This window comes from Bombina bombina, chromosome 1, assembly GCF_027579735.1.
Source record: "Bombina bombina isolate aBomBom1 chromosome 1, aBomBom1.pri, whole genome shotgun sequence".
In the NCBI taxonomy this organism is placed as follows: Eukaryota; Metazoa; Chordata; class Amphibia; order Anura; family Bombinatoridae; genus Bombina; species Bombina bombina.
The window spans coordinates 694587846-694603158 of NC_069499.1; positions in this window are offsets into that span (position 1 = coordinate 694587846).

Sequence of the window (15313 nt, forward strand, 5' to 3'; positions counted from 1 at the left end):
AAAATACCTACAATTATCTACAATTAAACCTAACACTACACTATCAATAAATTAATACATAGAAATACCTACAAATAAATACGATTAAATAAACTAACTAAAGTACAAAAAATATAAAAAGAACTAAGTTACAAAAAATAAAAAAATAATTTACAAACATTATAAAAATATTACAATAATTTTAAGCTAATTACACCTACTCTAAGCCCCCTAATAAAATAACAAAGCCCCCCAAAATAAAAAAATGCCCTACCCTATTCTAAAATAAAAATTGAAAAGCTCTTTTACCTTACCAGCCCTTAAAAGGGCCTTTTGCGGGGCATGCCCCAAAGAATTCTGCTCTTTTGCATGTAAAAAAAACCCATATAATACCCCCCCACATTACAACCCACCACCCACATACCCCTAATCTAACCCAAACCCCCCTTAAATAAACCTAACACTAAGCCCCTGAAGATCTCCCTATCTTGTCTTCACCACGCCAGGTATCACCGATCCATCCAGAAGAGGGTCCGAAGTCTTGATCCAAGCCCAAGCGGGGGCTGAAGAGGTCCATCATCCAGCTAAAGTCTTGATCCAAGCGGGGGCTGAAGAGGTCCATCATCCGGCTGAAGTCTTGATCTAAGCGGGGGCTGAAAAGGTCCATCATCCGGCTGAAGTCTTGATCCAAGCGGGGGCTGAAGTCTTCTATCAAGTGGCATCTTCAATCTTCTTTCTTCCGGCTCCATTTTCATCCCGCCGACGCGGAACATCCGTCCTGGCCGACGACTTCCCGACGAATGACGGTTCCTTTAAGGGACATCATCCAAGATGGCGTCCCTCGAATTCTGATTGGCTGATAGGATTCTATCAGCCAATCAGATTCAAGTTCAATCCGATTGGCTGATCCAATCAGCCAATCAGATTGAGCTCGCATTCTATTGGCTGGATCGGTGATACCCGGCGTGGTGAAGACAAGGTAGGGAGATCTTCGTAATATTTTTATAATGTTTGTAAATTATTTTTTTATTTTTTGTAACTTAGTTCGTTTTTTATTTTTTGTACTTTAGTTAGTTTATTTAATTGTATTTATTTGTAGGTATTTGTATGTAATTAATTTATTGATAGTGTAGTGTTAGGTTTAATTGTAGATAATTGTAGGTATTTTATTTAATTAATTTATTGATAGTGTAGTGTTAGGTTTAATTGTAACTTAGGTTAGGATTTATTTTACAGGTAATTTTGTAATTATTTTAACTAGGTAGCTATTAAATAGTTATTAACTATTTAATAGCTATTGTACCTGGTTAAAATAAATACAAAGTTGCCTGTAAAATAAAAATTAATCCTAAAATAGCTACGATATAATTATAATTTATATTGTAGCTATTTTAGGGTTTATTTTACAGGTAAGTATTTAGCTTTAAATAGGAATAATTTATTTAATAATAAATAATTTATTTTGTTAGATAAAAATTATATTTAACTTAGGGGGGTGTTAGTGTTAGACTTAGCTTTAGGGGTTAATACATTTATTAGAGTAGCGGTGAGGTCCGGCCGGCAGATTAGGGGTTAATACTTGAAGTTAGGTGTCGGTGATGTTAGGGAGGGCAGATTAATTGTTAATACTATTTATTATAGGGTTATTGAGGCGGGAGTGAGGCGGATTAGGGGTTAATAACTTTATTATAGTAGCGGTGAGGTCCGGTCGGCAGATTAGGGGTTAATAATTGTAGGTAGGTGGCGGCGACATTGGGAGCGGCAGATTAGGGGTTAATAAATATAATATAGGGGTCGGCGGTGTTAGGGGCAGCAGATTATGGGTACATAGGGATAATGAAGTTGCGGCGGTGTGCGGTCGGCAGATTAGGGGTTAATTTTTTTTATTAGAGTGGCGGCAATGTGGGGGGGCTCGGTTTAGGGGTACATAGGTAGTTTATGGGTGTTAGTGTACTTTAGAGCACAGTAGTTAAGAGCTTTATGAACCGGTGTTAGCCCAGAAAGCTCTTAACTCCTGGCTTTTCTCTGCGGCTGGAGTTTTGTCGTTAGAGTTCTAACGCTCACTTCAGCCCAGACTCTAAATACCGGCGTTAGAAAGATCCCATTGAATAGATAGGATACGCAATTGGCGTAAGGGGATCTGCGGTATGGAAAAGTTGCGGCTGCAAAGTGAGCGTTAGACCCGTTCCTGACTGACTCTAAATACCAGCGGGCGGCCAAAACCAGCGTTAGGAGCCCCTAATGCTGGTTTTTACGGCTAACGCAGAACTCTAAATCTAGGCGTTAATGTTTTATAGATATATAATAAAAATTTCAATTCTGATTCTGAAATTAAGCTCCTACACCCCACAGAACTAATACAATATATTCTTTGATGGGGAGATTTAATTTGAGAATGTCCATGCATCTTAATGTTTCATTGGAATCTTAAACTCTGGCATTAATGTACATTTTTGACAGTAGATAGTTCTATTTAAGAGTTAAAAAGTATATATAGTGTGCCACTTATCATTAGTTGGCCTTGATCCCAACATTTGAAATTCACACAGGGGCCCCAATGGTCAAAACAAGAAAAGGGCTGTGGTCGAGCAGTGCTGTCCTGCGGCGATGTCTGTCCCATTGAAGTCAATGGGATTGTGATGTCCCCATCCGCATAACAGACATCGCCACTTGTCAGCATTTTGCTGCGGCTGAAGGGGCCTTATTTGAAGTGGGACTACATGATTGAGACAGTACGCTCACTGAAACTGAAAATAGTTTCAGTGTAGGCACACTCCAAATATTGCCTGTGGGACCTAAGTTTTACTACACCTACTCTAACTACTCTAACTTCATGAGGCAGCTGAGGATACCACTTTTTGGGGGTGCTACCTTCTAGGAGGAATGAGGGACTGGAATTGAAGTGTTCTCTATTCTTCCCAGAAGGTAGCACAAACAAATGCCTGGAGCCGGGATGAAGAGGGCCCAATGTTGGATCAAGAGGAGCTGGATTTTCGATTGGTGAATACAACCTTTGGGGACAGTTAGGATTTTTTGGGGTGTTTTCTATTTTGAAGAATAGGATTTTTTATCTTAAATTTTATTTTTAGGATAGGTTTTTTAGGTAGATTTTATTATTTTAGGGTGGGGGTTACACGTTTTTTTGTTTTTTTAGAGCTGCGTTATCTTTAGGGGGCTAGGTGTTAGGTAGAGTAGGGTTGGTTTGCATTGGAGGTTGTGATGGTTTGGTTTATTTAATTTTTTCCAGTAACTTTGATTTTTTTTTTTTTTAGTAACTGAAGGGGTTTAGTTTAGAAGGGGGGTTAGGTGTTAGGAAAAGTAGGGTTTAGTTTGTGTTGGCGGTTGTGCTGGTTTAGTTTTTTTTTAGTTACTAAGATTTTTTTTAAAGTAATTTAGGGGGTTTAGTTTAGATGGGGGTTAGGTAGAGTAATGTTAGTTTGTGTTGGGGGTTGTGGCAGTTTAGAGTTAATAGTGTAGGGTACTTGCGGTAGGCATGTGACCCTATTGGATTTTATAGGATAGAGAGGTACTTGCGTTGGTTAAGTGGCAGTATAGGAGTTAATAGGATAAGTACTTGCGGTGTGTATTGGTGGTATAGGGGCTAATAGGATAGGCAATTGCGGTGGGTATGTGGTGGTTTAGATATTTATTAGTGTAGTGTTAGATTGTGATCGTGGTGTACTTCAGCTTAGGGGTATTAGGATTAATGGTTAGGCACATGGCAGTTCTATTTTAATGGATCCTTTACTATACATTGTCAATATGGGCGCTGGTGCTGTGTGTTATCTATAACCAGTATCACCAACAAATAACATGTATAGTAAACAGCTCTCTGCGATACCACTATCTCAGGAGGTTGGAATATTTTGACAGACTCGCTCAAAATAGCAGTGGATCCCTTGAAATATTTTGCCACCTCGTAGCACTTTGATCATCTGGGCCAGGATATATATGTTAGTGGCTCACTATTGTAAGGTGTCTTCAGTAGAGCACTATTGATAAGCTGTAATGTTTATTAGATTTCTGATATACCATATGAAATCTTTCTACATATTCTTATAAGAATTATACAGTTTTAAACAAAATTGGTGTTTATTATTTTACAAATAGACAAACGTATGTACTTGTAGGCGTTATGTATGCCTTGTGTCCCTCATAAAATAAATGCAAACCTTTTTACTAAAACAAATTATTTCTATTCTTTAACCTGCACATTTAGGAAAAAAAATCAAAGATGACTTAACTTGTCTTTACATACTAAAATACATCTTGAGCTGTCCTGAGGAAGCTCTTTTTACTTTTTTTCTAATATAAAGAAGAAAACATTATTTGATAGGAGAAGGTGAGCATAAAACACTGCCAATGGCAGAATCAGTGTGTGGTTCAGCAGCTACACCATCAAAAGGGTTTCCTAGACATTACTTAGAAAAGTAACATTTCCAGTAGGCATAATTCTCAGTTATTATTTCAGGATCACCTGCTTAGCCCTAACATGATTTAAAGAATTAGAGAAAGTACAACAAAAGTTTTCTTGATCATATTTGACATGAGGGCACAACTGAGCTTAAAGACGACTAGGTCAAAACATGTCAGCTGAATTGGTCTAAATGAGCTTTACAGATTTTAAATATTATAATTTCTTCACTTGAAGTTTTTGGATCTTAAAACTAGAATGTCCATCCTTACTATGTGCTGCCTCATTTGGCATCTACGACATAAAAACCCAGAAACTCAAAGTTGTTGTACTTGACTGTTAACCCACACTGCTTATCAACCATAGCTCATTAGCAATATAAAAAATGCCTACACAAGTGTCTAACTGATTCATCTAAGAATGAAAGGTGGGGTAGATGACCCATTTTTTATTTATTTTTTTGCAATTATCTCATTCCAAACATGTATGAAGAATTAAATATATATGTAAATGCAGTGTCATTTTTGCAGATACAAACAATACTAAAACATATTTACTGTATGTACACGGAATAATAGAATTCTTAGAATTTATTAGGATGTCTTGTGAGTTATGGAAAATAATCATTGTAGCCATTCATTTAAATGTTTATATAACCATTATATTTAACTAAGGAAGCATTACTAGACTTGGAAATATTTGAACAGTATATAAATATTGTTTAATAATAATATATATTTTTAAAAATTAAAATATTAAAATGTAAATTATACTATAGTGTTTAAACTCCCAATATTTGCTAAATGTGAATACATTATCTAAGCACTATATAATGTACCATACAACTCAAAATATGAGATCAAATTAATAGAATTAAAGGGAAGATAGTGATTTTTTCCCCCAGTGTGTTCATTATAAATTAATTTAAAAATATGTCCAAATGTGGTTCAGTGACAAATTCAGAGCATATTTATTACTCTCTCCAAATTATTAAGTTATACTATTTTACAATAAACAATTTGATGGTGTTGAATGTTATTTAATTTCCCAACATGTGATCAAATTTACAGAAATAACTATGTTCAAGACTATGGGGGATATTTATCAACGCGTCAACTGAAAATATGCTTAAATCCTGCGTCGTATTTGTTGCAAGATTGATCCTCCATAGTTATCAAAGCATCAAGATCGTCAAATATTGAAATTTGTGACGTAATATATGCACCTGCGATCTCAATCCGACGCAGATCAATGCTTGCATAATTACAGATGTTTCAAATTCACATTCAACTCTATTTGACCCTTTTCCCAATTTATCATACATTTAACAGGTACGCTCGCATCTATTCCGAAGCAGCGTACCTAGTTTTCAATCCGCCACCCTTGAGGCTGCGAATGCTATAAAAATCAATGGGAGTCTGAAAACACAGAAAGCTTATGTTTGATGCTGCAAGAGAATGAAGTATATTTATTACATAATAAAAATAAATTAGAAACTTTATTAAAATTGTATACCTTTTCTAAATCAAACAATATTATTGCTCCACATTTGGTGTACTAGTAGATATAGGGCTAAAAATTAAAAATACATTACTACTTATGGATTATGTTACAACTTTGGGGCATATTTATCAAAGCGTCAACTGAAAATACGATGGAATTCTGCGTTGTATTTGTCACGAGATTGAGCCACCATAGTTATCAAAGTGTCAAGATCGTAAATTTCTTGACAATTGTGAGGTAAAATACGATCCCGCGATCTCAATCCAAAACAGATCGATGCAGGTTGAAAAAAGTGGTATTCGAGAGGAATTGTGTTCATTCGCCCTCCGAATCAACACTATTTGAACCTCTCACTAAGTTATCAAAAATTCTACATTTACGCTTGTGTCTTTTCCGTATCAGCATACCTGTTTTTTAATCCACCACCCTTGAGGTTGCAGATGCCATAGAACTCAATGGGAGTCTGAAAACACAGAAAGCTTATGATCGATGCTGCAAGAGAATAAAGCATATGACATATTAAAAGTAAATTAGAAACTTTATTAAATTTGTATACCCTTTCTAAATCAAACAATATTATTTGGTGCACTAGTAGATATATATATATCTCTCATTACAAAGCAAGGGGACACTATTATTTCTACAAATTTGGTGCAAAGTTTTGCCTCAAACTTGTTGCACTAATAGATATAGAGATACAAATTAAATAAATACACAACATAATATAGCTAACTTCCTTTGTATTTTTTGGAAAAAATCTGTGTGCACCATGTTTAAGCCATGTATTACAAGTCCTACTTTCCACTTTGCCCCATATTTGACCCAACACTTTTCACACCAATATGATGCAAACTCCTAAACAACCCACACACTAGTGAATGTTTCCACCACCTTTGATTGCAATATGCATAATCACATGATGAAACTATCACTAACTAATCAAATTGCTCAATACTTGTGTCATTGATCACTCATCAGAACTTGTAAGGGCCTTTTGTTACATTGTGTATTGTTACATTGTGTATTATACTTTCAAAGTATGCATATGTGAAATTATTATTAAAGATTAACATTGATGCTGACATTAGGACACCCAGTGTAATATTTTAGACAAGGATTTTAAAATTCTAATTGATGTTTTATTCAATATAATCTTAAGCTGGTAGCTCAAAGGGATAGCCCATCTAACTTTAAACTGTCATGATTCAGATAAAGCAGAAATTAAAATCACCTCTTTAATGGCATGCTATTTTCAGTGTATTTCTTCCTTCTTTTGATTTTATTTTTCAGTAAGAAAGTTATATGCCAGCCAATTTTATAACACCTGTGAAGGGGTGGTTTTTAAAAATAGATTGCAATCAGGAGGGGTTACACAGGTACAGAGAGAAAACTGACCCAGCTATTAAAATAACCATTGATTGCAAATAAATACATATGATACCTTGATTACATGTTATATTCGCAATTATTCCTGCTCAGAATAATAATACACTTACATTATAAACATATAATGGTATAAATAAACACAGAGATATGAAAGACAACATTGTTTAGAACCAAAAAAAGGAATTTAGGGACATGTTAATATGTTTGCAAAAGATTTCTGACAAAACACACACATATATATATATATATATATATATATATATATATATATATATATATATATATATATACACAAGTATGTGCATAGATAAATGTGCAACTTCTAGCATTAATAATCATTTATAAAAAAAAAAAATGAGATAAAAGCACACCATGACTTCTAGAAATACAAATACACATTAATTTATGTAAAAGTATCATATAACAGATTTTTGTACGTGATCTCTGGCGAGCGTATTGATGCCGGTGAAAGCAACATAGTTGACACTTTGATAAATAGGCCCCTTTGTCTCTCATTACAAAGCAAGGGAACAATATTATTTATCTAAAAAAAAATTTGTTGCACTAATAGATATAGAGATATATATATTTCATAATATTTTAACATTTTTTATGTAATAAATAGGTTTGCAAAGAATAAACAATACATAAAACAATTGACAATTAAGGACTAGATTACAAGTGGAGCAAAAAATAATGCACAATCTGGTATTGCAAGTGTCTGATTAAATATTTTAAGCAAAGCATCTTAACATGGCCGAAGCGTTTTTAGCAGGCATTCTACTTAACACATTAAAGGGACATTGTACACTAGATTTTTCTTTGCATAAATGTTTTGTAGATAATCAATGTATATAGCCCATCTGGGAGTGTTTTTGTAACAATTAATAGTTTTGCTTATTTTTTAACATTGTTCTGATTTTCAGGTTTCTAACCAAGCCCCAAAGTATCAGATGAAGACTAAAAATTCCTGCAGCTCCTGTTTGTATAATCTGTCTTTTTATATGCTTTCTCAGCCCCCTTTTACTAGGTGTCCCAGCCTAACCTCGTCAACAATGCTAAACTGGAAGCTAATACGTATATGTTTATAAAAGGTTTTATACTGGATATTTAGATCAGTATCTGTGCATATTCTACTGTATAGTAGTATCTATTACATGCAGTTATATATACAATTGGTGAACACTGTCCCTTTAATTGTGCTTGAATTACAAGTGGTGAGTAAGTGTTAGGGAAAACTCTGTCCATGTGTTTCACAATTTCCATTTTTTGACTGTTACTTCTTATGTTTGTTGATTAAATAAAAATGAAACACTTTGAGATTACAATATGAAATATTAAATTAAACTTAGTTAAAAACCTTGCAATATATGCTCACTTATTATTTTACTTCCTGTTCCTGTCATTTAGCTCTGAAAATTGTGGGTTTTCTTGTTGTCAGAATTGGAAGTGCACATTGCATACTTTGCAAACTAATCATATTAGATATCTGTCCCTAATTGGCCTCAGCAGGGGTAATAAGTTAAAGAATTGCAAAACAATGTAAGTGTTGCCAGCAAAATGGCAGTGGCAGGGGCGAAACTACAGGGGGTTCAGAGGTCGCAATTGTGACTGGGCCCCCAAGGGTGGTGGCCCAGATTTAAAAAAGAAAAAAAAATTACAATAAAAAACATTGACCTGCTACTGCCTGCACTGATATCATGTGAGTGTGACATGATGCGTCACTAGTGTCTCTGACTACAGAGGTTAGTGTTTCTGTTTTACCCATTGGTCTTTTATGCATGTATGTGTGTGTATATGTTTGTGGAACCAGCAAATTACAGACCTTGTTACTACAGCATGGGGGGGCAGGGGGAAAACAGTGTCACTATACAGTACGGGGGGGCTGGACCATGTCACAGACTACTGTGGTCGCTTTATAAAGTACTGGGGCGGGTAGGGTCAGGCCAGCCATCTCACTGGCAGATTACAGACTGTGTCACTGACTCTTTATATACAGTACTGGGGGGGTTAAACAGTGTCACTATATATAGTAATAGGGGGGGACCATCTCACAGACTGTAGAAATGTAATCTGATTCACATTTTTTCTGTGTTAAATGTAAAAAAAAAAAAAAAAGATATGTATCAAATTCACTTTTTGGGGTGGGGGGGCGCTTCTTAGATTCTTGCAACTGGACCCTGTGGTTTCTAATTAAGCCTCTGGGCAGTGGTGATCCTGTTTACTCCATACATCCAATCCAGATTGTTTTTTTTTAAATCACAAGAGAAGGGGCATTTGGATATTAAACAATTTTGCACACAGCAAGAAAAGATCATACAAGAACATATATAGAGGAAGTTCACAATTAGAAGTATTACAAATATGCCAAATTAAATGAGGATGTATCTTTCAACAAACGATTGTGAAAGATCAAACAAAATAATCCTAAATAAAACATATGTCATCCCATATCTAAACGTAAACACTATCCTGAAATCGGATTATTTAACCTTTTTTGAACTAACTAACAAACAGCAAGATGATAATGTACTATTTAGAATATTTTCACAATATATTAAGAATGTCTTCATATATATATATATATATATATATATATATATATATATATATATATATATATATATATATATATAGCACACTCCTAAAAGTGAATTCACCCTCCTGGGTCATCAGCCTGGGTGCAGATTTGAAATGAATATAGTAGCAAACAAATGCACTCTCAGGTCTTCTTTATAGTGAGTCCACAACAAAAATTTATTGACGTTCTGCTCACGTTTGTACGAGCAGGGTCGACAAGTGGCCTTGTTGTTTCCAGCCAAACTCCGCTTACAAACCTCCACTGGCCCTAAATTCTTCCACTCTCCTCAAGCAGTGGAGAGCTATCTGGAAATGGAGAGAAAGCAGAAGGACGCTGGCTGAGGGCCCTGAACATGAACTAACACGTAACTATATCATGATTACTACTGTTTATGGCTTTATTTCTTGTTTTTGACAGATTTCTACAAAGAAGCTACTTGTATTGCTTTAGTGGGATACACTGAGAAGTAGGTGACCCAGAGGAGGGGCCCCAAATAGGTTTTAATTTGGGCACCCGAGGGCGATGTGTAAACACAGGCCCAATAATGTTGTGCCAAGTATTGTTAATTAGTTTAGAGTTAATTTTGTTTAATATTTGTTTGATTACCTTGTTGATACCTGCAACTGTCAAACTGGAGGTCCCGTATTTCAAATACGCCAATCTGGATATACATGACCTGATACTGAAACATCTTACTACACAAGATACTAGGCGATACTCACCCTGCCTTTAGCTATGCCCACGGGACTCTATGGCATTTGAACAGTTGTGGGCTCTTTCTTAAGGGGCTCGCTCCCAATACCCCAGTTTATTATTACTTTGCCTACTTATGGTTTCTTTTACAAGTAGGGATTGCCCATGAAAGGATCAATATGAAGGTCATGATTGTTATAAATATATTTGTATTGATTCTTGCCCGATTTGCTGTGTATCAATGTATGCTTACCTGTCAATTAATAATCTGTGTTTATACCAAAATACTATCATTGCAATGTATTGTCATATATTTTTACATAGGGCAGACAGCTAGTTCAGAGTTACATGGGTTACATCTTTTGGGGGATTGTCTATGTGGGGGCGGGACTGGGAAGGGTACTCCTGTGGGTATATAACTCTAAACGTTTTTGAGTTGGTTAAGACCTTTTGGAAAAACATCTCTCCGCTTATGTAACTGGCATTGTGATTCCCTTGAGAGCCCCTTATGCACTCAATGTCTAGGATCTGTGGGATGGGCACCTTGTGTTGCTTCCTACATCAGGCCTTTGAGAATGAACTTCATAATGATCATATATATATTAACTCTGGCCAAATGTTTTATGCGCCGAGGTATATCTGCATACAAATGGCCGATCTTTCTGAATTTTAATATTTTATCACTGTATCCCAGTGTCCCAGTTTATTAATATAATGCCTGATTGGGGTTCTTTTCCAAACGGGGATTGCCCATGAGATGATCAGTGTGGAGGTCATGAATGTTATGACTCTACTTGTATCAATGCTTATTGGATCCACTGTATATCTCTTTTTATCTCAGCCTGGCACCCCACACATTAATTTCCCTTTAACACCTCAATGTTTTTTTTCTCTCCCTCCCTTCTATCTCCCTCTAGTGTTGATATAAATGACACTTAAATTGACATCCTGGAATGTGGGGGGTATTAACTCCCCAGTGAAGAGGAGAACGATCCTATCCCATTTGAAGAAATTGGACTCCGACATCGCGTTTCTTCAAGAAACCCACTTAACTGATGTGGAGCATGAAAAATTACAACAAACATTGGTGGGATCGGTCTCCTATCTTTCACATACTAGTTCAAGTAGGGGGTTGGCTGTTCTGTTTGGTAAACGTCTCCCAGTTGAGATTCTTTACACGCATAAAGATGAGGGGGTTAGGTTTCTGATACTGAAAGTTAAGCTCCAGGGTTTTTTTTACATTCTCTGCAATATATATGCACCCAACTCTAAGATCTTCGCTTTTTGGGACTCCTTGGTTCAAACATTGACCCCCTTTGTGGGTATTCCATTTATACTTGGGGAAGACTTTAATCTTGCTCCAAGCCCACAGTTGGATAGATCTTGGTTGGTTCTGGGTAGGATAAGACTCTTAAGCGCTACTGCTTAATTACCTGATATGGAAAGATAGTCTTACTATGTAATTTGAATCAATACATTTTGTTTATTTTGAACACAATATAGATACAAACAGTTAGATCTAAAAGTTTGAAATAAAAATATAGTCTAAATCACTGTTAGTTAAAACAAATATTTAAAACAGATAGTTAAAACAAATAGGTTGGTCAACCTAAAAACATGAGTCGGATGAATCAATATACTGTGCTATAATCTCATAGATGTATTGAATAAGCAAGTTAATATATTTATATAAGTCTGGATATATTTGAGCCAAGGTAAAGATTGCAGATATTATTTGTGGATCTGATGTGGCGCAATTTATGATACAATAAAGTATTCACAAAGAATATTTGCAATGTTTAGTGATATTTATTTCAGTGTAAAAATAAAAACATACAAACAATTTTCATCAATAGTATCGCCTTAAACGTATAAATGATTACATAAAATAATTTAGTAAAATACTAAAAGGATTTTCAACAAAAGAGCATAAAAGACCAAGTAAGAACTAACTGCAGCAATAACGAAAATAGGTGGGATATATCGGTTAAACATCAGATTATAGAATGAAAATGTACTTTTCAAAAAACGACAGTGATTAATGACGATGTAATTTAAAATGCATCTTTCAATAAACGACAGTGAAAGACTGAATAAAAATACACAAACCTTCGATTTTGAGACTAGAAAAGATCATACAAGAACATATATAGAGGAAGTTCACAATTAGAAGTATTACAAATATGCCAAATTAAATGAGGATGTATCTTTCAGCAAACAATTGTGAAAGATCAAACAAAATAATCCTAAATAAAACATATTTCATCCCATATCTAAACGTAAACACTATCCTGAAATCGGATTATTTAACCTTTTTTGAACTAACGAACAAACACCCTTTTGAAAGAAAACATCTAAAATGCATAAGCAAAAACATCCAACCCCGTATATAATTTTACTACGTTTTATTAAAATTGTACACTGACTCACCAACCCCATAAGGAAAGATTTTCGGATAAGACTATAGTAATGTACATATGTTTGTCAAAAATGTTTATATTTATATTGGAATAATTGAAAACAATACTGATTACGATCCTTCAAAATATCAAGTTAAACTTATCACAAAACATAAGAGATACATCGTTACACTCTTGTCAAAAACAAATGTGGCAACTAAATGAGGAATAAGATACATCAGGAACCAATCAAAAGTATCCACACAACAACCGATAGGATGCACCGTATGAAACAGATGGAACCCAATAGAATCACAACATGGGGTATAAAAACCCTACACACACAATAGCAAGGACATGCTTGAAAAAGGCTGTTTTAAACAGCTGAAACACGTTGCTAACACCTTGCTACCTTGAAGATTTCCACAAGTTTTGTAGTGGACCCCAAAGCCAACATCTGATCTGATCTACAAAAATAACGCTTGAAAGGAACATTAAGCGTTTCCACAAATAAACAGCAAAATACTTAGCCCTGTTTTTCAGACCGCCAAGAAACAACAGCACACTTAATAACAGCCAGCAAGAAGGAACCTGCTGACACCTGCAAAGGGAAGTACTCTGAAACAAAGAGAGTACAGAGCTAACTACCTGCTATTTGGAAGATTTAGGAGTGGTAACAGTAACCACACACCATTGCAACTATTCCAGCATTCACTCCACCACGAACACACAGTGTGGACAAAAGGCACTCAAAAAAAAAAAAAAAAGGGACAACACGAAAATCAAAAACAACAGAGATAGACAAACAGAAAAAAATGCTAAAGACACCTGTAACTGCGAGTACATTAAGAAAGTTCATGTAAAAAGCAGATCACGCCAATCACAAAGCAGTACTCTATAACTTTACTTTTGCCGACTTTTTGCCGCAATAAAGACTTCCACTCTTTTAACACTTACCAGCTTAAGCAGTATACTGCTATTTCCAGGTTCTCTACAAAAAGACTTTCATTCTTTCAGTATTTTACTAAATTATTTTATGTAATCATTTATACATTTAAGGCTGATACTATTGATGAAAATTGTTTGTATGTTTTTATTTTTACACTGAAATAAATATCACTAAACATTGCAAATATTCTTTGTGAATACTTTATTGTATCATAAATTGTGCCACATCAGATCCACAAATAATATCTGCAATCTTTACCTAGGCTCAAATATATCCAGACTTATATAAATATATTAACTTGCTTATTCAATACATCTATGAGATTATAGCATATTATATTGATTCATCCGACTCATGTTTTTAGGTTAACCAACCTATTTGTTTTAACTATCTGTTTTAAATATTTGTTTTAACTAACAGTTATTTAGACTATATTTTTATTTCAAACTTTTAGATCTAACTGTTTGTATCTATATTGTGTTCAAAATAAACCGAATTTATTGATTCAAATTACATAGTAAGACTATCTTTCCATTTCGGATAATTAAGCAGTAGCGCTTAAGAGTCTTATCCTACCCAGAATTTACCTACATTTGATGTTTTTGAGATTACTTCTTTTAGACTCAATAGCTTTTACCCCCACAGTGCATAGTTTATTAACCCATCTCACCACTAGGTTAGGCCCTGTAGATGCCAGACTTTTGAGACACAAGGGAAATTTGAAATGAAAGTCTTTTCTAAACTACAATCGGATCTGGCGGTGTGAGACATCTGGAGAAGGAGACATCCTCTGGAGAAGAGCTATACATGCCTATCAAAAGCGGCAAGCTCTTTATCTAGAATAGACATGTTTTGGATATCAGATTGTTTGATTCCTAGAGTTGGCCAGGAAAAAGTATACACTATTTTACTCTCAGATCATGCCCCAGTGGGACTGACGATGAAGGTCAATAAAAACAGGCCAAACAGAAACACACTTAGATTTCCATCATACTTGGTGAGCTCAGAGGCCTTCCAAAAATATCTTATGCACTGCTGGAATGATTACTATACAGAGAATCAACAGTACCTGGACAGATCACAACTGTTCTGGGACACTGCCAAGGCGGTTCTAACCGGACACATTATTTCCTATGTAGCGAATTTAAGACACAGAGTGCAGCAAAAATATAGTGAACTGCAGAGAACCTTAGAACATTCTTACCAAACATACAATACAGTCAAATCTAGGGAGGCATATGATGCATTCATACTGGCCAGGGAGGAGTTAGAAGCCTTCCTGAAGCAGAAAGCGGCGTCTGACCTGTTGAAATCGGCGAGTAGATTCCATAGATATGGGAATAGATCGGGTAGATTACTTGCCAATCTAGTAAATAAAAAAGAGATTGGACGAGAGGTTGCGGCCATAC